At 38.8% G+C, this 23,542-nt stretch overlaps 1 protein-coding gene and 1 long non-coding RNA gene across 5 annotated transcripts in view; one reads left to right on the top strand and one right to left on the bottom strand.

Moving 5' to 3' along the window:
- Positions 1-23,542, bottom strand: part of KCNIP4 (potassium voltage-gated channel interacting protein 4) — a 1,213,489-nt gene that overhangs the window by 750,775 nt on the left and 439,172 nt on the right. The window lies entirely within an intron of this gene.
- On the top strand, positions 16,398-20,498 carry LOC138848781 (uncharacterized). Of its 2 annotated transcripts, none has more exons than XR_011386848.1 (4): positions 16,398-16,512; positions 17,095-17,327; positions 17,611-18,424; positions 19,296-20,498. It is a non-coding gene; the product is annotated as an uncharacterized lncRNA (long non-coding RNA). The 2 variants fall into 2 exon arrangements; XR_011386847.1 differs by having other exon boundaries at positions 18,263-18,424.

Consider the following 23,542-nt stretch of genomic DNA (forward strand, 5'->3'; position numbering starts at 1 on the left):
TTCTGTAAATCTGCTTCTCAAATAAATAAATCTTTCAAAAATAATTGTGCTCTACACCCTTACTAACCTGATAATCCAGTTACAAGGCTATGACCATAATCGTAAAGTCTACCTCTGCATGGTCCTGGGCTGTTTTCAAAGTAGTGTCGTGTGAATTCATTTGCTCTTCACAAGCCATTGAGCATTCAGAAGTGTAGATAGACATGCTCCTAAACTAGTTCTATGAACTGTAGTTTCATAGATTTCCCCCAATAGGATTAATCTCATCATATAGAACTGTAATACTACAGAAAATAACAGGACAAAAACAACCAAGAACTTATCACCAGGAGGTGATGATAATTATTATTATTGTATATTATTATAATAATCATATAATATGTTATATATTATATATAATATTATATTTATGTATAATATGTTATATATTATATATAATATTATATTTATGTATAATATATATTATATAATAATTATTATTATTATTTTCTTCTACATTGACAGGATGTCAGTTTGGGAAATTTCTGAGTTCAGTCTGGAGGTACAAAAGACCGTCATGATAATCCCAATAGACTAAGACCCATCTCCCCACAGCTTTAACCCCAAGCAGTTCCAGGTTCCTGCACATGTCTCGCTACTTCATGATTACATAGCTTTGCCCAAAATGCATCCTCTGCAGGGTCCCTTTCTTTTCTTCTAGAAAGAATCTTCTATTTCCTCCAAAACCCTCAGTTACTATCTTATCACGGTATGTATGTATGGTGGGTGACTTCCTTCTCTAAACTTCTTGTTCATCATTTGTATATGGATCCAACGCCCCCCAACTCTGAGCACACAAAAGGCAAATCATGTATCCTATTCACTTTTGATTCCTCGTGGTGTCTCCTAATTGCAATCAATGCAAGACAATCAATAGCTAACTGAGAAAACAGTATTTAAAAATCATCACATTTCTCAAAAAATCAACTTGGATTACATCAGTAAGTATGCAACAACTATCATGTTAGTCACCATATATGACCATTATCTAACTTTTGGGAGGACATATGCTTAGTTCAGAGTGTGCACAGCCTATGAGGCTTTTATTTTTCATCCTCCTTTTCTCTTAAGTACAAGCTATCAGAAAATCAGAATCATGGGCACCAGGGCCAGATTTCTGTGCTCAGATGCTGACTGCCTCTCCATAGCCATACCACCTCAGAACAGGCAATCAGCTCTCTGCACCTCACTCTGTTCTCCATAAAATGTGGCTAATAACAGGACTTTTCCACAGGATCTTTGTGGGTATTATATGAGCAAAGGCACAGACAGTTCTTAAAACAATGTCCAGCATTCAATGAATTCCCGATACTGACAATTCAATAGCAATGCATTATGAAATGATCAGACGGATCACATCTGATCAGCAGGATACACTGAAAGGAACCCTGGATGTAGTCACTCCTGCCCCCTGTATTCATGACCCAACATGTTCTTTCAAGTAAATTCAGATGGTTGGCATCAGTTTCTCTACCCCACACTGGTTCACCAAATGTGCCTGGTGGGCAAAGTGACACTGTAAGGCTCAAAGTTAGGTCTGTCCCATGAAAACATAACACAGGCTACCAATGTGATTGTAAATTTCCTCCCTTCCTGGGAGGCAGCAGCTGGTGGTCCAAGTATTTGGGTTCCTGTCACCTATGTGAGAGACTCAGATGGAGTTCCTTGCCTCTGGGCTTCATCTTGTGTATCCCTGGCTGTTGCAGCCATTTAGGGGAGTGAACCAGTGGATGCAAGATCTTGATTCTCTTTCTCCTCTCTCTCATTTTCTCTGCCTTTCAAATAAATAAACTTTAAAAAATAGGAATATACATATGAAATAAATAATATATTTTAACCAGATATATGCAAGTATTTTCATTTTAACTTGAAATAAAAACAAAAATTATTTATGAGATCAAGTGTGACAGTATAAGTTACCTTGGCAGCAAGTTAGGATCAGCCATATTTCAACACTCAGCAGCCAGTGCAGAGGGCCCCATACCTTATAGTCTAAGAAACCATCCCAGCTGAATAACATGCAATTCTTAGATTTGTCACTGGGTGGTGCTGGAGCCAAATACTGTTCCTTGAGTAAGTGAAAGTTCCTAAAATGAGAGTTCAATCGCAAAGTATAATCAAGTATGCTGATTCCAAAATCTACAGGCAGTTGTGAAAAACTATTGGGATAAAAATGACTACCTTATCATAAAAACCATAGGACTAAAAATAGATCAAAGCCCAATTCTGCTCTAGCAGCTATTCTGAAGTTTGCTAGGCCTATTTCATATGCAAAGCCACGAGATTTTAAATTCCTAGGGAACAACTGTCTCTAATGCATTTATTTTCATCAGATAGGTTGCATCTAATGGGATCTCCTCTTATCTCTAGACGCGTAAGGTGTTTAGAACTACATTGTTTCAGCTGAGTTTCTTTTTTTCACTTACAGTCCTGAACTACACTTAACACATATCTGAACAGTAGGGCGTCTGTCCTCAAGGTCAGAATAGACAATGCTTATTGTTCCTTTAAGAAAACCTGGGTTAGGAAGCATCTGAAAATGTGCACTCCAGGATGCAGCACTGTTAAGGCATGTGCATTGTGCTTTCATCAGTTACAACAGAAATAGTTCTCAAGGGAACTGTTATTTTAAAGCTAATTTCTAACTCTATTCATGTAACCAGTTCAAAAATTCACTGTTTTCATCTGCTCTGCTATGTTCTTGGCTTCTCATCCTCAAAGCAGATAACAACTTACTGGAAACGCCATCATGCTTCCTATGCACAGCTTTAATCAGAACTGCCCCTCTTCCACTAGTTCTGAGGACAGCCCTGTGGCAGGCACTGCCACTGCCTACCCATTCTTCCTGCATTCCTTATTCATGCTAGTGTTCAGATTTTGCTCAGAGTAGACTTCTACCTAATTAAATATTATTTCTTCTAGTGTTGGTTGAAGCTGGGAGTAGCCATGCAACATACACATTTGCCAGGGGACAGTCAGGGCAATGTTTCCTTCCTTCCTAAGGAACAGACATGGCCGATATCATTCTTATCTACCATCTATTGACTTGAAATTGATTGTGGAGCTGAGTCAGCTATCCGTTGCTGTTGTGAGACCACAAGGATGGGGCTGAAAACTGTGAACAGCACAGGTGAGGGTCCCTGCTAGCATCACTGTGAGATGATCCAATGCTAGGAAAGCATTCTCCTCCAAGCTTGTAAATGAAACATATCAACTCATGAATTGATGAGACTGTTCATCGAATGCTGTTATCTATAGCTAAAATATTCCTAGTATGTGTACTTTTCTACTCCCCCAAACTCCCTTTTCTTTCCATTCATTATGAATCCCTCTGTCTTTCCCTCAGAGATATTCTTGGCTTTTCTCTTCATAGGTCAGCTAGAAAAGTTCATACCAGCTAACAAGCACATTGTATATTATTGTTATATTGTAAATCAGACTCATAAGTGAACTTAAAGGTGATATTTTTATGAAAACTAGAAATAGAAATAGACAATGTCGTCAACCAGTATTTGGGTAGCTCTTTACATTTTCCAAGGCCTTTGCATTCTTTCATTTGAACTCAAAATAGCTTTGCACAACAGGTATAGTTAGTATTGCAGTTTTTTAGAAATGTGGAAAATGAGCCTTAGAAAGAATAATTTGCTCCCCAATGTCATGTATCCATTATAACCGAAACCTGCTCTTGGTGAGTTAGTCTGATAGCAACATAACCTGGATCATTTCTACCTCCATAACCTGTTGAGATACTAGTAAGTAATTAACATTTATCAAGCAGGAACAATGTCCTAAAGGTTCTCCCTGGATCAACAGTGTTACATTGTATGACTTCATTTAATCTTCAGTAATCCTGTGGTCTGGTACCACTATTTTCCCCATTATAGGTGAGCAAAGTGTGCCAGGGTCCAGGGACAACAGCTTCCGCCCCTCCTCCACCTCCAATCCCACACACCCACAACCATTACCCTTGTTTCAGGCTGTTCTTGGTAACACCTGCAGAACACATTCCTATCTTTTGCTGCTAGGACACTGGACATTTTGTCTTTGAGAAATAAAACAAGCTTGTTTTCTTCTTTTTATTTGTTTGATTATTGACTTGCATTGCCACTAGACTGTAAATCTCACCTGTACTTAAGAATGGAAACACTTTATTTCACATCATGAAAAGATTCAACAATAAACGATTCAACTTCATTTTCCTGCTGAAATGCAGCTAATGAGTTTTGGCTCTGAAAACCTGTACTTCAGAATAACTGGATTACAGACTTTTAAATTAGCTTACCGTCTTCTTTCACCTCCAAGAAGAAGGCTTAATTTAAAAGGCACTTGATAAAAAAAGTGTGCACTTCAAAGATAAGAAAATACATTTTTGTATGCTTTAAAAGGAGGCCCTTGAACTTGTCCTACTGACGCTATTGATACTATATTGTTCTTGAAAACAAATTAAGGCAGATTTAGATAATGCAAATTTTATCTGGATGTAGATATTTAAGTGATTCCTTTGTGATCTGACAATAAATGGAACAGCATGGGTTCTGGATTTATCCAAATCCTGCCATTTTCTTTTTATGAGACCCAGACAACTTGTTTATCACTAAACCAGAGTTTTCTCATCTCTGAAATGGAACTCATATGTTGATCTTCCACTTTTGTTTGGAGTTTGGAAAAAAAAACTAATGGTCTAAACTGTCTGGCACATACCTCTGCATAACATGCATTCAATCAATATGACAGACATGCGCCCGGCTTTACATCTCTTAAACTAACGTGGTCATTTTAATCTTCCTTCACAGATTTGTTGAGCTTCAAAACAGACAGAGGTGGTTTTAGGCAGTTGATACTAGGACAGTATAATAAAAAAAACCATGAGTCATTTTAGGCTATATTTACCATATTTATAGCCCAGAATAGTAGGGCCTTCAATTATGATGCCATTTTGCACACTCTTTGAAGAAAGATTTTGTTTATTGGCATTCTATTTTTTTTTTTTTTTTGACAGGCAGAGTTAGTGAGAGAGAGAGACAGAGAGAAAGGTCTTCCTTCCGTTGGTTCAGCCCTCAAATGGCTGCTACCACCGGCACACTGCACCGATCCAAAGCCAGGAGCCAGGTGCTTCCTCCTGGTCTCCTATGTGGGTGCAGGGCCCAAGCACTTGGGCCATCCTCCACTGCACTCCCGGGCCACAGCAGAGAGCTGGACTGGAAGAGGGGCAACCGGGACAGAACTGGTGCCCTAACTGGGACTAGAACCCGGAGTACCGGCGCCGCAGGCGGAGGATTAGCATAGTGAGCCACGGTGCTGGCCGGCGTTCTATTTTTGAGTCATAGAAGTCCACCTACTGGATGGTTACTTCCTAGCAATACCAGAAAATAGATAAACACCAATAATGCAATATATAACCAAAAATAAATGAATGTACCGAGAAGCATGTTTCCAAAGAAAGTTCACAAATCAGTGAAATGCAAAAATCAAAGCCACAACGAGGTTTCAGGTCACCTCAGGTAGAATGTCTCTCATACAGAAATCAATAAACAATAAATGCAGGTGAGGATATGGGGGAAAGGTATAGCACAGCCATTGTAGAAGACAATACGGACAAACTTCAAAAAGCTGAATACAGACCTACTGTATGACCCAGCCATCTCATTCCTAGGAATTTACCCAAACCAAATGAAATCAGCATATGAAAGTTATCTGTACCCCCATGTTCATTGCCACACAATTCACAACAGCTAATATGTGGAACCCAGATGTCCATCAACTAATGGCTGGAAAAAATAATATGGTATTTATATACTACAGAATACTACACAGCCATGAAAGAGAATGAAATCCTGACTTTTGCAACAGAATGGATGCAAGTGAAAACTATTATACTAGTGAAATAAGTCAGTCCCCCAAAATACCATATGTTTTTCCTGATCTATAGTAACTAATAGAGCACAAAAATTAATGTATAGGAGTAAAACTGACATTTTTTGAGCTCCAATTACTGTTTAAGGCCCTGTCTAGTGTTTCTTTTTTTTTTTTTTTTTCTTACTATTTGTTGCAGTCTTTAGTTAGTCTAAGGTTGGGGCCAGTGCTGTGGCTCACTTGGTTAATCCTCTGCCTGTGGCGCTGGCATTCCATATGGGCACTGGTTTCTAGTCCTGGTTGCCTCTCTTCCAGTCCATCTCTCTGCTGTGGCCAGGGAGGGCAGTGGAAGGTGGTCCAGGTGCTTGTGCTCCTGCACCTGCATGGGAGACCAGGAAGAAGCACCTGGCTCCTGACTTACGATCAGCGCAGCGCCGGCTGTGGCGGCCATTTGGGAAGTGAACCAATGAAAGGAAGACCTTTTCCTTTGTCTCTCTCTCTGTCTATAACTCTGTCAAATAAATTTAAAAAATTAAAAATAGTTAAGGTTAATCTTATAAGTATAAAGTAAACTAAAAGTACGTAATTGTAAAAATTCAGAGATCAACTAAGAGAAAGGAGGAAGAAGGGTTGGAGTGTAGGCAAGAAAGAGGGAAGGGTGGGAACTATATTTTCAAATATGCATGCATGAAATACAAATACATGAAATTTGTATAACATAAATAAAATTTAAAATAAATGGGAAAGCAAAAAAAAAAGAAAATCCAAAAGAAAATTTGTAGGAAAAAATAAATAAATAAAAATCCCCCCAAAACAAAGAAGGTTGGCAAGATTTCTATTGCTACATCTAAAGTTCTTTTAATTATTTTGAAATGACACTGATTAAATTATGGAGAAAGACTGTGTTTGGTAATAATCTTCCTTAATCCCTATAAGTTTCAATTGGATTCAGCCAAGGATAGCAAACAATCACACTCACTGTACACGTGTCAACAGGTACTCAAGGCATTTGTAGACAGTATCTACTCCATCCACTGGAGGATTGGATTTCCATCTGTAATACCCGAGGCTTTGGAAGTTGCTCTTTATTGTCTCATAATATCTTGTATTCAACTCTCTCAAGGCTACTTTATATTCTAGTTTTAATTTTATATATCGTTCCTTATCACTAGAGTTGTCCCTGTTGAGACATAGAGACCATGTTTCCTGTTATTTCATATTAATAATAACTACCATCATGCCTGGCAAAGGGTAGTATATAGTCAATAAACTTTAATGCAAAGAGGAGAGGGAGAAAAGAAGGATGGTAGGAAGGGTAAAAGCAAGGGATGGGAAACAGCAGGTAGGGAAGGCGGGAAGAAGGAAGGGAGGGGGATAGGAGAGGAGAAGAGAGGAGAGGAGGGGAGCAGAGGGGAGTAGAGTGGAGAGGAGAGGAAGGAAGGAACTAAGGAAGGAAGGAAGGAAGTCTCCTTTATATAATCAATTGAAAGCTCCATTATTTCACTACACCAAGGCTGCATCTCTTAAAGTGACTACAATTTGAAATTGAGCTCATTACCCAAGTAGTCAATAAAGCAACCCTATTAATAATACTGTCATTTTCCGCTCAATCTGCAGTAGCTTCATTTAACAATATCCCTTGCAGGAAAGCTTTTACATTAAAATAACGGTCATTTTTAATTAAATTTGAGACATTGTAAATTATTGTTCCTCAGTAAAAAATAACAAAATTATCTAGGAGTCTGATTTTGTGTTTCCCCACAGTGTGGCAGCAGAGACTTAAAAAGTTGGAAAAGTCACCTACGGAGGGGAATTCATTCGAAGACTGATTCAGGGAAGCCCAGGTCCACAGAGATCCTATCAACAGGGGTGCACATGAAGATCAAATGGCAATAGAAACACCTGTGCTTAAAATTCTCCAATAAAATAAATATTTAAGAATTTTCTTGGTTTGCTGTAAGATATTTTTCAACTTCAATGAAGGCTATAGTTTTCTATTAGCTTTTAATAGGCAAAATCTGCTGCAAATGTTAACATTTCTGTTGGAATCAATAAAGGCAACCATAGTAGACTGATTTACATTATAAAGCTATTCAAAGAATGCCCAATTAATTATCAGAAACCTTTATTAAGCAATGAAAACAACCTCTTTCTGAGAAATCTGTGAAATGAAAATAGACGGAATCCCACACTATTATTGTGAAGAATCGAGGAGATAACAGACCAAGGAGCACATGTGGCATGTGGGGAGTGAGCAGTATATACAAGATATTGCATGACGACTACTTCTTCTACTGCTCCCTCACCATCCATCTCCATATTATGCTACTACCCTGTTCCTGAAGGAGAAAGACAAGCCATTTGTGGAGAGACACAGATGACTAATAGGAAAAGCTGTAGCACAATGAATATGGAATTCAATGACTATATTGGTACCTGCTCTGAGAACAGAACCATCTACCACCACAGGCAGCAGGACACACCCACACATAGTGTCTACAGCAACAGGACTGGACTACTCTGCTTTCTTCAAAGGCATTTTACCTTCATTATTCCACAAAACTCTTGTCCAGGCAGATAAGTTGACGGTTCACTGCAGAAACTTCCTGGGAGATCCACCAACTCCTCGCAAGGAGGTATCCATAGACCACAGTCTCATCTCTGCCTTACAAACAGCTTGTGTTGGTGATACTCAGGGAGCTGGCACTGGACAGATAAGCACTTCAAAGCAATACATATAAAGTGAGGAGAGAATTAAGTTTCCTCAGAATATCCATATTTCTAGACTGAAACAGTTTCATATGATACATTATCCTCATTAGAATAGATACCTCATATGTAAACCCTGTGATAATATAAATAACATTGACGATATGATTATGAATATAATTATGAGGTTTACTTGTATCCACAAGTGTATCAACCTCAAATAGTTGCATACATAGACTAATTAATAAACTTATTTTTAAAGGAGACATTTATTCTAAAAAGAGACTTGCAAGCCAATACTTTGCAGATGAAGAAGTGAGATTCAGTGTTTATGTTCAGTATCAGATACCACGTAGCTTATAAGAGAAAAATAGTGGCTATAATTCTGTTTTGTAAAAAGTAGTATAGCATAATGCATTTCTTTCAAATGTAGGCGGTATACAGACCTATTTTAAGTGAAAAAAAAAAAAAAACAAAGAAAAGGTCTATATATACACTTACAAATCCTTTACCACTGTCATGATTGAAACAGGAAAAAAAAACTATAGGTTTAAATTCTTGACCTGTCTCTTACTATCTGGAGGATTCTATTCAATTTATTAAATAATGCTGTGCCTATTTCTTCATCAACTGACAATATTTCTCCCAAGGTTTATTGAAGAATTCAGCAGTGTAACAAAGGCAAATTTAGCCTTTATGTGTCTCTCTGTAAATCCTCATTATAATTTTTTATTGTTCTCTTCACTGTAATCCCTCTGTTAACTACTCTTTCAATGTTGCCACTTTATTGTTTTTATTTATATCTCACTTTGATGACCACAAAAAAGAAGTCAAATATTTGATTTGAACAATGGTGCAGAAAGCCACTAGTCTTCTCTCTCAGGTCTTTCAATCTAAGATGTGGAGGTAGGAGGAAGATTTAGGGAAGCTCAGTTTAAGGGAGGTACAAGGGTGGCACCTCATGAACAAGAAAACAGGTTAAGTTGTAAGCAAATCCTAGTCACTTTCCCCTAGATGAAATACATGCAAGTCCTTACACAATGACAAAGACCTTGAGACAGTGAAGCTGTTAGCCTATATTAGTGCCACCCATTGTTTCCAATATGGGCCTGTCAGGTCTTCTCAGAAACCAGAAAAATCTTTGCTGTAAGATGCACCCTGACCCTTTGTAGACCATGCAGTTTCCCTGACATAACCTTAGAATAAAATATTTAGATGGTTTGCATATGATGATATTTCTCTAGGTGGTATTTATTACTTCAAAAATGACAGTAACATGACATCTTCCATTATATTTCCCAAAGTAAAAACATTTTCAGTCCAGCAGAGCAAAGCATATTGTCATAAATTCAAAGCAACTGGATTGCTATAAGCCTAATGTTTTTCTACATAGCCTACAGAGGAAAAAAGCAAATATTTTAGAAAAGACATCATCAGACTGTTAATATCTATACAATAAAATATAAGCATTTCAATTGGGGTATATGCTTCCACGGAGAACATTCAGCTAGAAAGACAGCCCAAATGGGAAAAATAATAACTAAATAATTATGACTCATATTTCTTCAAAAGAATTAAAACCACATTTATACATAAGCAAGTGCAATATGCATAGGCTCATTAGGCAATCATTGAAGAAAGGAAGGAAGGGAAGGGAAGGGAAGGGAAGGGAAGGGAAGGGAAGGGAAGGGAAGGGAAGGGAAGGGAAGGGAAGGGAAGGGAAGGGAAGGGAAGGGAGGGAAAGAAAAAAGAAGAGAATAAGCAGATAGAAGGATGGAGGGAGAAAGAGAGGGAGGGAGGGACAAAGAACGGAGTGAGGGGAAAGAAAGAAGCAGAAGGAAATGATAATTACATTCCAACAGGGTGTGTGGAGGGAAACAAGAGGAGGAAAGACTATGTCTCCATCAGAGCCTTTTTATTTAATTATGCCCAAATACCCATAACAACTTCCCCCATCGAAAATGCTGGGGAACATAGGCTGACCACTTCTTCCCAAAGAAAGTGCCACCATGTAAGCTTGACCCTGCCATTCACTGGGGAGAGAAAATGTCTAAAAGATTCCCACTCATTCACTAACTCATTCACTCATTTACCTCTGTTCTCAACATGATCCGTAAGGTCTGTTTGATTAGCCACTGGATATTCTCCAGCACTACCTAGCATTATCTTTTACATTGTAGCCATTTTAAATTTCCTTCAGTGTCTTAAACATTCCCTTCCTTTAGTCTAGAAACTATTGCTTCCTTCCCTACTTAGGTGGTTACCAGTTATCTCTCAAGTCCAGCTTAACCATCACTTCCTGAGACATGAATTCTGTATGCACCTTCACTGGCTGGGTCTTAGTGGTGACTGTTCCCATTCAGGAAGAATTTTTAACTATACTAGCATCCCACTCACCACTCATACATTTCTTCATCAAAGGGTGCTTAATTTTTTATTTATATAAAGGGAACAAATTTCATGTATTTCATAAACACAGTTTTAAGAACATAAGTTTATTACCCACCCTGCCCTCCTCCCATCTCCCTCACTCCCAACCACCCTCCTTTATTATTTTTCTTTTTTGTAAAGACATGCTTTCAATTTACTTCATAATCACAAGCTTAACCCTATACTACTTAAAGAATTCAACAAGTAGTAAGCAGAAAAACACTATTCCCCATTCCTCAGGAATATAGACAATAATCAAACCTCAAAATGTCAATTTAATTCATGTACATTATTTTTTTTGGTACAAATTTGAGTATCATCCCAAAAGCACTTGCTGAAAATTTATCTCCCAATCAGCAGTGTTAGGAAGCAGGACATCTAAGAGGTGACTGGGCTATGAGGGCGCACTTTGCTTCACACACCAGAGAAGCTAGATCATGAATGAAAGGGCAGTGGAAGGTCATGAATGGAAGGGCAGTGGAATAGAGTTTTGGAGCCAAATTATGACTGAGTATTTCACAGAAGTAACTTTAAAATCTGAAATTGACCAGAAATTGCTAGAAAATTTCCAAGATGCCATCAATGGAGAGCAAAAAAGGTGCTGGTGGTAGGGAGACACAGTAAAACCAGAGGCAGCTATTGAAAGAAATTTAACTATTTGCAGTTATGCTATTTATCACTGGTATTTATCTTACCTAATATAAATTTCTACATCCCGACCTTCTTTCAGAATCAAAGTTTTATCACACTATAAGGACAACAATGTTGCTGACATACTGATTATGAGTCAGCAAGTACTTGAAGAACACTGAACATCTCAATTCAAATCACCTTTAACAATAGGTGGAGGAAATACCCATGGAAGACAGGTCTATCTCCAGTGTACATTCACTTTTCAGTGACCCCCCCTCCACAGGTACAGTTTTCTTGGATGTATGCTAGAAATTTCAAACAAGGAAATTTTAATAACCACTACTACCATTTATTAGTGAATTGCTATGTATCTATGTCATCCTATTCACTCAAAAAAAAAAAAAACACCTTTTCACTGGACATTATTAACCCATTTCATACATAGAGCCATTAAAGTTATGAGAAGTTAGGAGATGAGATTTCCCATTCCAAGCCTTTTTACTTGCAGATTCTGTACCTATTCATGTATTCCACTCTCTCAGTTGTTGTACACAATTTTTTTGTCATAAATTTTGATTATTATCAAATAGGGCACACCCAGTAATTCCATAGGAGCCATAAAGTGTCTGGGAAGAGACAGATGAGTGCCAGCACAGATGACTCAAACCCAATATCACCCCAAGGAGCTGGTAAAAGGAAAATGCTAAGTCCTCGTGATTCTTTTCTTAGCAGTCAGGTCTCAGACATCTAAAATTAACCATTTTCATTTTCTTTACAATGAGAGGAAACATTTGATGACTAAAATCTGCAGGGGAACATATAGAAGTCTAGGAGGAGTGATAGGGAGCAGGAAGATAGAGAAGAGTCTTCATCTCCTATTTAGGTCTAAGCCTCCTTACTCAGTGGGGACTGAGAAATAGAGGGCCCAAAAAAGTAAGCTCTCATGAGAGAGAATTCCACAGCCTGGGCAATTTACAAGTAATAGGAGATTATTAGGCTCACAATTCTGAAGAGATGCATTGAGGAAGGGCCTTAGTGTTGTGTGGAAGCCATCACGTGGGGAGAGTATGTGTGAAGAGGAGGAAAGGGAGCAAATGCCTTTGCTTGATAACTAATCCATTCCCATAATAATGGCCTTAATACCTGCATGAACATTGTGCCCCTATAAACTAATTACCTCTTACTAGTCCCACCTCTCAACACTGTTGCACTGAGAATTAAGTTTCCAACACGTGAATTCGGTGTCAGTCTGTTGTATTACAAAATATGAAGAATTCTTTTTGGGTCATCAATGAGGTTCTACTAGGCTTATACCTGAAGGTACACAACAGAGTCCCCTCTCAGTTGTCCATGTTGTCCAAAAAGATCAACCAATTCTAAATGTAGACCACATAGGATGAACCTTGACTGCCAAGGCATATTCAGAGGATATTGACACAAACTTTAATAACCCCTAGATTTGCCAAGAAGCAAAGCAACTCCTTGGCAAAGGAGCCCAAGGAGATAGAATTTTTAACCCTGTCCCAAATCATGTTTAAATTTGATGGTAGCCAAGTTACTGAGAGCCTCTTATAGACCATGCCTTCTTGAAGCACTTTAATTAATTCATTTAATTCTCCCAACCAGGCTTCCAGGAAGTATAATAATTTAATTCACTGAACCCATTGAACCAATTGAGAAACAAAGAGGTTGATTAATTTGTTCATTGTGGACTGGATGTATATTTACATCTCCCTCAAATTCACACTGAAATCCTATTCCTCAATGTGAAGGCACTAGGCAAAAGGGCTATTGAGAGGTATCAGGTCACAAGGATAAAGCCTTCATAAATGGGGTTAGTGCTTTTATATGTGATGTGCCAGGGAACTTTCTTGCCCCGTTTCAGCCAGGTGAGGACACATTGTACAGTCTTCAACCCAGATGAGGCCCTGACCAGAACCCAATCATACTGGGCCCCTGGTCTTAGACTTTAGGCTTCTAGAATGGTGAGAAACAACTGTTTATTGATGTTGTTGCTTGAGTTTTATTTATTTATTTGAAAGTCAGAGTTACAAAGAGAAGAAGAGACAGAGAGAGGTTCCATCCACTGGTTCACTCCCCAGATGGCTGCCATGGCCAGCATTGGGCCAGGCCAAAGCCAGGAGCTTCATCTGGGGCTCCCACATGGATGGCAGGGGCCCAAAGACTTGGCTATCTTCTGCTTCTTCCCCCAGTACATTAGCACAGAGATGGTGAGCAAGTGGAGCAGCCAGGATATGAACCAGTGCTTACATGGGATGCCAGCGTTGCAGGTGGTGACTTTACCCATTACATCACAATGCCAGCCCCAAATGTTTGTTGTTTAAGTCACTTGGGCTACAGCATTCTGTTACAGCAGCCTGAGTGGACTACAATGTCCACATAGCTGAGAATTACTACAGTTATTGTCATTTGAACCCAGGTGCCTGGAGTCTTTGCTTCTAACCACCACATTATACTAAACTGAACAATGCTGTTGCTTTTATAGCAGAAACCTTACCTGCTGTAGGGCTATTTATTAAGAGGTGAACTTACAAGTTGGCTTGATATCTTAGCACAATACTTGGCACTCAATCAATGATATGTTACAATGAATCTGGCAGAGGAAATTTGCAAGGCAAGTTGTTTCTCTTCTTACCTTTAACATAGATAGTTCATTTTTAACTGAAAAGATGTCTTCTCACCTAAGAAAATAATTTAAACAGACACGTCTACCAGTCTTGTTTCAATATAGTTTATCCTAAATGTGTAATATTTATAGGCTCTTTCAATTTGGGTGAGATTCCTGGGGTGACTTTTATGAGGTAAAAAATATATGCTCTTGAGGCAAGCAAAGATACTGGAGCATTCTTAATTTATTCCATTATCTTTTAATTAAATTGCCCTCTATTATCATTTTGTGAAGTAGAATTGTGAACTTGCTGGAGCATAGAATTTGGCATCCAGTACCTTTGTTATAATCACTGCATCTTCACTCATTTGTCCTTCAGAGTTTTATCTCATATGCCTCTAATCACCACGTACAACTCTACCCAGCTTTAACACACAGTACTTTTACAATAATCCAGCATCTAGCAGGGTTATCCAAATGCATCCAAAATATTATCGGTGAGTAATATACACAAGTAAACAAACAAACAAACACACTTTTCTGGTTTATATGTAAATTCCAAGCACTAATACTATTCCATGTCCTTAAACACAGATTATCTATTTTGATCGATTGTTCAGCTGTCTTCATATTTTACATAAAGGGATGAAAAGTCCTCTATTTAGCACATGTGGTTGTTATACAGGTTCAACAAATTCATGTTATAAACTTTGTGAATTGACTTAGTACGTGGTTGAGTTCTATAATCATCAGCTCTTGTTCTTTTCTTTTAAATTCTTCACTAGGAGTTATCAAAAGTATATCAAAAGTACCATACAAAAAAAAAAAAAAGTGAACTCATTCTGTGCTACAGATTATTTGCCATGCCCACTAGTCTCATCTTCCCTAACTCAGGAATAGTACTATCATATTTATCTAGCTCCTATCAAAAATCTGAGTGTAGGAATGTCATCTAATTTTTCCTTTTTGCATTGTCCATTTATGAATAACAGAGCACTTGCATCAAAAATGATCAAATTAAAATTCAATAGGATTAGGAGAGGGCCTTCAGCATAGCAGATAAGACACCACTTGGGACACCCCCATCCCATGTTATACCTGAGTTTGAGTCCTGGCACTGCTATCAGTTTTAGCTTTCTGCTAATATATAGGCTGGGAATCAGAACATGGTGGCTCAAGTAGTTGTGTCCCGGCTACCCAGGTGGGAGACCTGGATTGAATTCTTGGCTCCAGCTTCAGCATGGCCCAGTGCTGGCCTTTCTCAACATGTGGGAAATTAGCCAGCATATGAGAGGTAGCTCATTCGCTCTCTCCCTTCCGGGCCCCTTGTCCTTCTTTCTCTTCATCTGTTTCTGTTTCTCATGCCACATGTAAGTTCTGTCTCACCACCTTTCAAATAAATAAAACACAGTAGGGCTCTATTCACTATCTTAGTCCAGGGTACCATCAGCTTCTGTCTGGACTACTGAACTAGTTTCCTAAGTGTTCCCTCCCTTTTCATTCCTAACCACCTCTTCTTACCTTTCCTGATATTGCAGTGAGAATAATGTCTATCCACAAAGTGGATGGAAATTGTTTCAGTGGTGTGGCTTTTACAAAAGAAGCAGAGGAATGTGGAAAGCATATGAGAGTTGCAAAACGCACTCACATGTGGAGAACATTACGTTAAGAACTGAAGGACATTTGAGCAGTTCTAATAAGACGGCTGTCTGTCAAGACACTGTATAGGGCCGGCGCCGCAGCTCACTAGGCTAATCCTCCGCCTAGCGGCGCCGGCACACCGGGTTCTAGTCCCGGTCGGGGCGCCGGATTCTGTCCCGGTTGCCCCTCTTCCAGGCCAGCTCTCTGCTGTGGCCAGGGAGTGCAGTGGAGGATGGCCCAGGTGCTTGGGCCCTGCACCCCATGGGAGACCAGGAAAAGCACCTGGCTCCTGGCTCCTGCCATCGGATCAGCGCGGTGCGCCGGCCGCAGCGCGCCGGCCGCGGCGGCCATTGGAGGGTGAACCAACGGCAAAGGAAGACCTTTCTCTCTGTCTCTCTCTCTCTCACTGTCCACTCTGCCTGTCAAAAAAAAAAAAAAAAAAAAAAAAAAAAAAAAAAAAAAAAAGACACTGTATAAATGAACGTACCTACATTAGTGAAGTGTAACACAATTTTGGTAGATATTTTAAATACTAATTACTTCAACTTGTGTCTGTCATCACCTGTGCTCCATAAGAGGTGAGTTGATGGATGATTGCAAAAGACTATTGTAACATAGCATGCCTTAGGATATTTTACTAAAAACTACACACCCAGTCAACCGATTAAAAAGGTGCACTTAATTCTTCAAAGATGTCATCTAAAGGAATAATATTATTGTACAAAACTTTAAAAACAAGTGTATATAAATCCTGTCATAGTATATTCTTTGTTATAGTTAATTCTTTCTACCCAAATCAATGAAACAAACAAGAAAAATCAGAAGAAGAAAATGCAAACCTATCTTCGAATGCTTACATCACAATCCAATCCTTCTGTTTTGCAGAGTTTGAATCCTTGTGTTCTGGAGTCAAATTCTACCACTACCAGTTCCTACTTCAACTTCCCTACTGTGTGGGGTGTTTAAAGTGAGGATTAAAAATTGCAATGCTCACTTCATTAAATAATTAAGCATATTACATGAACTAATATTTGTAAAGTACTTAGCATATTGCCTGGCATGTAGTAGAAGACATGAGTACTTTTAATTTTTATTCCTGTTCTAATTGTTTAAATATTTGTGTTCCCTGACCATCCATGTGTTGAATCCTAATTTTCAAGGTGATGGCTTCAGGAGATGAGGCCTTCAGAGTTGAACAGCTCATGATGGCAGAAGAGTACTTTGTCAGAGATACCAGCCACAGAAAGCTAACCATCCCTCTCAGAACTAGAGCTTAAAGCAGGACTGGCCCTCACCAGACCTCAAGTTGGCCTCAGCCACCGGAACTATAAGAAATACATTTCTGCTGTTTAAAATTTATGGCTTTTTCTCACAGTATCCAAAACAGACTAAGGTATCTAATATCTTTATGTTTTATCAGTTCCTCTGTGATACAAGTAACTAATCTTGAAACTTTTGTAACCATTATAAAATATGAAATATAAAATACATTGATAATGGTGATTTGATATAAGTAAGTCCCAAGTAATAGTCACTGATGGCATCTAATCATGCATCAATATTGGTGATTTTAAATTACTCTTCAAAATGTCCATTAATCTTACTTAACACTTCTATATGAAGCTCTTGAAGCAATCTTTTAATGACATACATTGGGTCATGTATTCCTTTCCTAGAGCCTTAACACAGATTTATGACAACATCCAAATTGTGTGCCATCTTCACCATCTTCTTTGCTAACATGAGTGACTAAGGTTTGTTGTGACTCTGGGCTTCCTGACTCCCTCATTCCCTCCACCCTTGAGAAGAAAACATCTGATTGACATATCAAAGCAGTAGTGTGGGAAGGGTCAGTTGCCATGCTATTCTGCGTTGTTCCTCTTTCAGTCTGCCCTGCTTAGGTGAATTGGCTGCTCTAGGACTTCTTGAATGGCTTGGAGGTATCTATCATTCTTGGGTTTGGGACATGGGTCTGTTTTGCTCTCATACTGGAAGATATTTTGGCCTTCATGTTTACCCCAGCTTTTCCATACTTTCTCCAGAATCAGATAGGGATGAGGCACTATTCACTGGATGACCACCTTGAAACAAGCCCCGCCCCCCACTATCACCTAAATGCTCACATTACTACAAAATAAGTATCTTCCTCTGATTTTTCCCCTGCCTTTGTCTCAAGTTCCTTTCTGACTTAATTCTAGCCACTACGACCTTCTGTTTCAGTCTTCTTCCAATTTGGGGAACACATATATAATTTTTTCATTTCTAGCTTTTACACAATTATATTGTATTACTTATGAACTCATCTCCTCACTCTATTTTTTTAAACAGGCAATAAAAGGAGGAAGACAGAAGAATCCAAACTTTTGTCACATTAATTCGTAGAGTACTTGGCAAACGTGACACTTATGCTCCTATAAGGTAGCACAACGTAAAGAGCATGGAATTGTGCAGCACAAAGAACTGGTTAAAACCCTGGCACTGATATTTCTAGTAGGCTTACTCTACAATATTCAATTTTTTGTTTCGTAGACTTGGGATGAAGCTGGTAGCTCAGGATTGCTATGGATGTGAAATGTGTGATGGGTGTAAAGTGCCTTCTACAGTAGCTGGCATAGAACAGGTGCTCCAAAATTACTTTAACACTGTCTCCATTTCAGAGGCAAAATGTAATGACTGAAATAGAAATTAGTCATGATACATTGAAAACTTAACTCTATCAGATTTAATAACCAAATTTGTATAATCACAAAATGTTAAAGCAGGACAATCACATTAAATATTGAACAATAAGAGTTCCCCCATTCAATCTGCATTTTTCTCTAATTAGTCAAAACCAGTGAGGTGATGTTGGTTATCTCTCTTAACCACTGCACCTTAGGGTCCAGACATCTCCTGATTCTGTTTATGTTTAATGTTCCCTGAAGGTAACTCCAGGGTATAAAGCCCAACCACAGAGGCCAAAACACTGCTTAAATAAAAACTTTTTGTGTTTACTTTACTTCCTAAAGAAACTGCCATAGGGTCAGCCCTAATCAGCACTTCATTTAAATACATTATCACTAAGTTCTAAGGATTAATTTTCTAAATGACTAATGAAAGCACTTAATTGACTGGCACTCTCTGCTGCCTTGAGCTACTCCAGGTCACGCTCTCACCGATTCCAGATTGATGGTTCTTTGAATTAGACAGTCAGCTTTGCATTGATTTAATCCAAGTCTTTATTTATAGATTCACCTTTGGCTCAGATAAAATGAGTTTTCTTCTTTCTTTACTTAGAATAAAATAGAAAATTATTCATAATAGTTGAAAATACTTTAGCAATACTTGACCAGTCAGAATCAACGTTTGTTTTCCTCCATAGAAAGAGAAGCTCAAGGGTGGCGGTGTGGCAAGGATGTCTACTAGACTATAAGTTCCAGCACTCTTCCAATTTATCACAAGGAGCTACCCCAGCCAATGAAAAGTAGGAGCTGCTTAGGATTTCTGCAGAGGGTATGCTTTTATAGACTTGGCCCCTTCCTCCACATTGCTTCTCTTCCTGCATCCTGCCTAGAAAACAGAAGGAAGGTTGCACAGCTACAGCTATATTGGGAGTTTAAGGATGAAAATTAAGGAAGGTGGAAGAGAACAAAGATGGGCTCAGGGCTTACTAAGACAGACAGCAGGTCGAATGAGCCCCAGAGTCCTTGTCTGCTTGCCCTTGCTATAAGCACTTGAGTTAATCTCAGCTCAGAATCAGTGCTGGTAAGAAGAGCAATAACAAAAACCTGCAGATGCAGAGGAGGAGCAAAGGATGCAAAACACAGTACTAAGAACACCTGTGTCCAGTGAGAAGCCACAGAACAGTAAGAATAAACACAAATTCAAGACAGTATTTAGAGCACTCAGGTTTACATTAGCTCAGGAAGCAGAAAAATCTTCCTCATAGAATATTCGCCAATAGAATTCAGTTTCAAGCTGCAAGCAGGCACTAAGGGAATCTTCTATCTAATTTTCTAAGTTTCAGTCTTACTAGTTTTCCATTTGTTTATTTTCTCTCAAACAGGGTATTATAATAAAATGTTCTCACTTTTCCCAGGCTTATTATGTGTTTATTAGCACAGCAGGCAGGAGTAAATCATTAGATTCCTGTGTAGGGTGCTATGCAGAAAGAGTTGGTAACAGTTGTCGAGAGGGATCAGCATCAACATTACAGTCTCCATCCGTGATCTCAGGAGTGGTGAGATAAAATGCAAGAGTGTTACTTCTGGGGCTGGTACTGTGGGATAGTAGCTTAAGCCTTGGCCCGTGGTGCTGGCATCTCATCTGGGCTCCCGTTTATGTCTTGGCTGCTCCTCTTCTGATCCAGCTCTCTGCAAATGTCCTGGGAAAGCAGAAGATGGTCAAAGTGCTTGGGCCCCGGCACCCATTTGGGAGACCAGGAAGAAGCTCCTGGTTCCTGGCTTCAGATCGGCCCAGCTCCGGCTGTTGCAACCATTTGGGGAGGGAACCAAAGAATGGAAGAACTCTCTGTCTTCTCTTTTCTCTGTAACTCTGCCTCTCAAATTAAAAAAAAAAAATCTTAAAAAAGAGTGTTATTTCTTTGTGAATCTGAGGATGTCTGGTCTTTCTAAACCTCAAATACTTCATGGCATGTACTTGAAATTTAAGCTTTGATCATGTTCAGTGAGCAGAGATCACCAAGTGTTTGATCAGTCTAATCAGTTGAGATGCACAATTGGCAGGAAACTCTGAAAGGTTTTTATGTAGTTGCCATTCCACCACTCTGTGATAATTAACAGCTAGCACGTATTGATCACTTACTAGTTATCAGGGACTGTCACTGCACTGTGTATGGTTTACAATTGAGCTCATTTAATCCTCCCAACTCCAATATATGGTGTTATCACTGTTTATTTTGTAGTCTCATGTGGCAAAGGACAAATTTCTCAGCCTCTCTAAATCTCAATTTATATGAAACATTAATATATTCCAACACATATTTTGGAGCCAATATTTTTCTCATTATACTTCTTAGTGGAAAAAAATCTGCTGGCAAAGTAGTAATGTACCTTAGGCTCTAAAGCCACACAGCCCTACTTGTGGTAGCGAGTCCTCCATAAACATGAAGTTGAGGGTAAATAAATGTCACTGATATCACCATGTTATTCTTTCAAACATTTTATTAACAATTCAGTTTGGATAGTATTTATCTTTAAATATTTTATTATTTAGATCTTTGTTGTTTGTAAAATATGACATCAATTCCTGGGATTATGTAAGTACAATGTGAATGAATATAATAAATCATCACAATTTTTAATATACTGGCAACAATTTTGGGGATGATTTGGTAAATAATTGTTGATATAAATTAACACATAGGGGTAGGAGTATGTGGTTGAAATTTCTCACCTCTTTGTAAATTTCTTTTTTGTTGTTTAGTCTTTAATTTTTGTATTTATATTTTATACAGTTTTAAGAATATGATTCTTTCCTCTTTTTATTTTTGAGATAAAATGTTTTTAATTTGCTTATAGTCAAATGCTTAATACTATACTAAATAAGAGTCCAACAACAAAAAATAAAAAAGCCACTGTTAAGCAGAAATATAGACAAAAGGCTATAAACAGTAATCAAATAAAAAGGTATCAATTTAGCACATATAGAGTTATTTTTATGCTGTATATATTAACTACCACAAATCAGAGAAAATATGTGCTAATTTTCATTTTTGGTCTGCCTTATTTCACTAAGCATAATGATCTCCAGTAGCATCAATATTATTGCAAAAGTCAGGATTTCATTCTTTTCTTATGACAGAGTAATACCCCATCATGTACATTTTATTTATCCAGTCAATACGTAACAGACATCTAGGTCAATTCCATAGCTTAGCTGTTGTGAACTGAGCTGCCATGAACATGGGGGTACAAGCAACTCTTTCATAAGCTGATTACATTTCTTTTGGGTATATTCCCACTACTGAGATATCTGGTCATATGGAAGATCTATTTTTAGTTTTCTGAGGAATTTTCATACTGTTTTCCATAATGGTTGTACCTGTTTAGATTCCCAGTGTTAGGATACCTTTCACTCACATCCTCACTAGTATTTATTGTTCTTTGATTTTTGGGTGTTAGCCATTCTAACTGGGGTAATGTGGGGAGCAACTCAGACTAGACTGTTACTCGAATTAAGACTTATTCTATGCATCTGCTCTCCCACAATATGGCGCTGGGAGAGGAGGAAACAGCTTCTACACAGCTGCCTCCAGTTCAACCAATAAACAGCAGGACCTGCTCCTGATTGGAGGAGAGCAATGTACTCGGGGTGTGGGTAGCAGAGTTGGGATTGGTGGAAGAGGACTATAAAGGAGGAGAGAGACAACATGCACCAGGAACATCTATCTGAAGGAACACCTGAGCAGCCCCCGAGAGAGCCGGCCGGCGGTGTGCCGCTCCCCCGCGGAAGTGGGGAAAGTGGCAGGGGGAACCGCCCTTCCATGGAGGTGGAAGGGACGGTAGCCAACCCGGGAAGAACCAGCAGCAAACCCGGGGAGGGCCGAGCAGACAAAAGAACAGCACAGGGTCTAGTGTCGCTCCTCCACGAAGAGGGGGAGCGACATAATGGTGTCGTGACTCGGATATGAAGCCTAGGCAGGGCTTAGTGTCGTTCCTCCATGAAGAGAGGGAGTGACAGGGTAACACCACATTGTGACTCTTATTTGCATTTCCCTGATGGCCAGTGATCCTGGATGCTTCTTCATATGTCTACTGGCCATTTGTATTTCATCCTTTGAAAAATGTCAGTTCATGTCTTTTGCCAATTTCTTAACTGATTTTTGTTGTCATTATTGTGTTTCTTAAGTTCCTAGTAAGTTAATATTCTGCATATTTATCATTTTCTAGATGTGTGGTTTGTGAATGTTTTTCCATTTTGTTGGTTGCCTCTTCACTTTGTTGAATGTTCCTTTACTGTGCAGAAACTCCTTAGCTTGATGCAATCCCATTTGCCTATTTTTCCTTTGATTGCCTGTGCTTCATGGATCTCATCCCAGAAGACTGTGCCTATGTCAATGTCTTAAAAGCTACACAGAATTCATTTTGTAGACTAATTCTAGATCAGTGAATAATGGCTTGTTAAAAGCCTTGTAATAAAATAATTTAAAAGAGGTGGGCATTTGGTCTAGCAGTTAAGATTCTAGTTAACATGCTTACATTCTTCACAGGAATACCTGGGTTTGATACTTAGATCCAGCTTCTTATTCCAACATCCTGCTAGTAACAGACCCCAAGCAGCAGCAAGCGATGGCTCAATTATCTCTGCCACCCACATGGGAGACAAAGATTGAGTTTTCCATTCCAGGCTTCAGCTTTGGCCCAGTCCCTGGTGTCACAGGCATTTGGGGGTGGGGGGGATGATTCAGTGGGTAGTAACACACACACACACACACACACACACACACACTCTTATTCAATGACACATTCTTTCTGTTCTCTCCCTCTCTCTATCCCCATATCACAAATAAATAGAAAAAGCTTAATAGATTATTAAATTACCACAATAAAATGGCTAAGTGATTTTTCATTCCATAACTAGATATTTATAGCTTTTTAAGGACCAGTT

The sequence above is a fragment of the Oryctolagus cuniculus genome, chromosome 2 (assembly GCF_964237555.1).
Source record: "Oryctolagus cuniculus chromosome 2, mOryCun1.1, whole genome shotgun sequence".
In the NCBI taxonomy this organism is placed as follows: Eukaryota; Metazoa; Chordata; class Mammalia; order Lagomorpha; family Leporidae; genus Oryctolagus; species Oryctolagus cuniculus.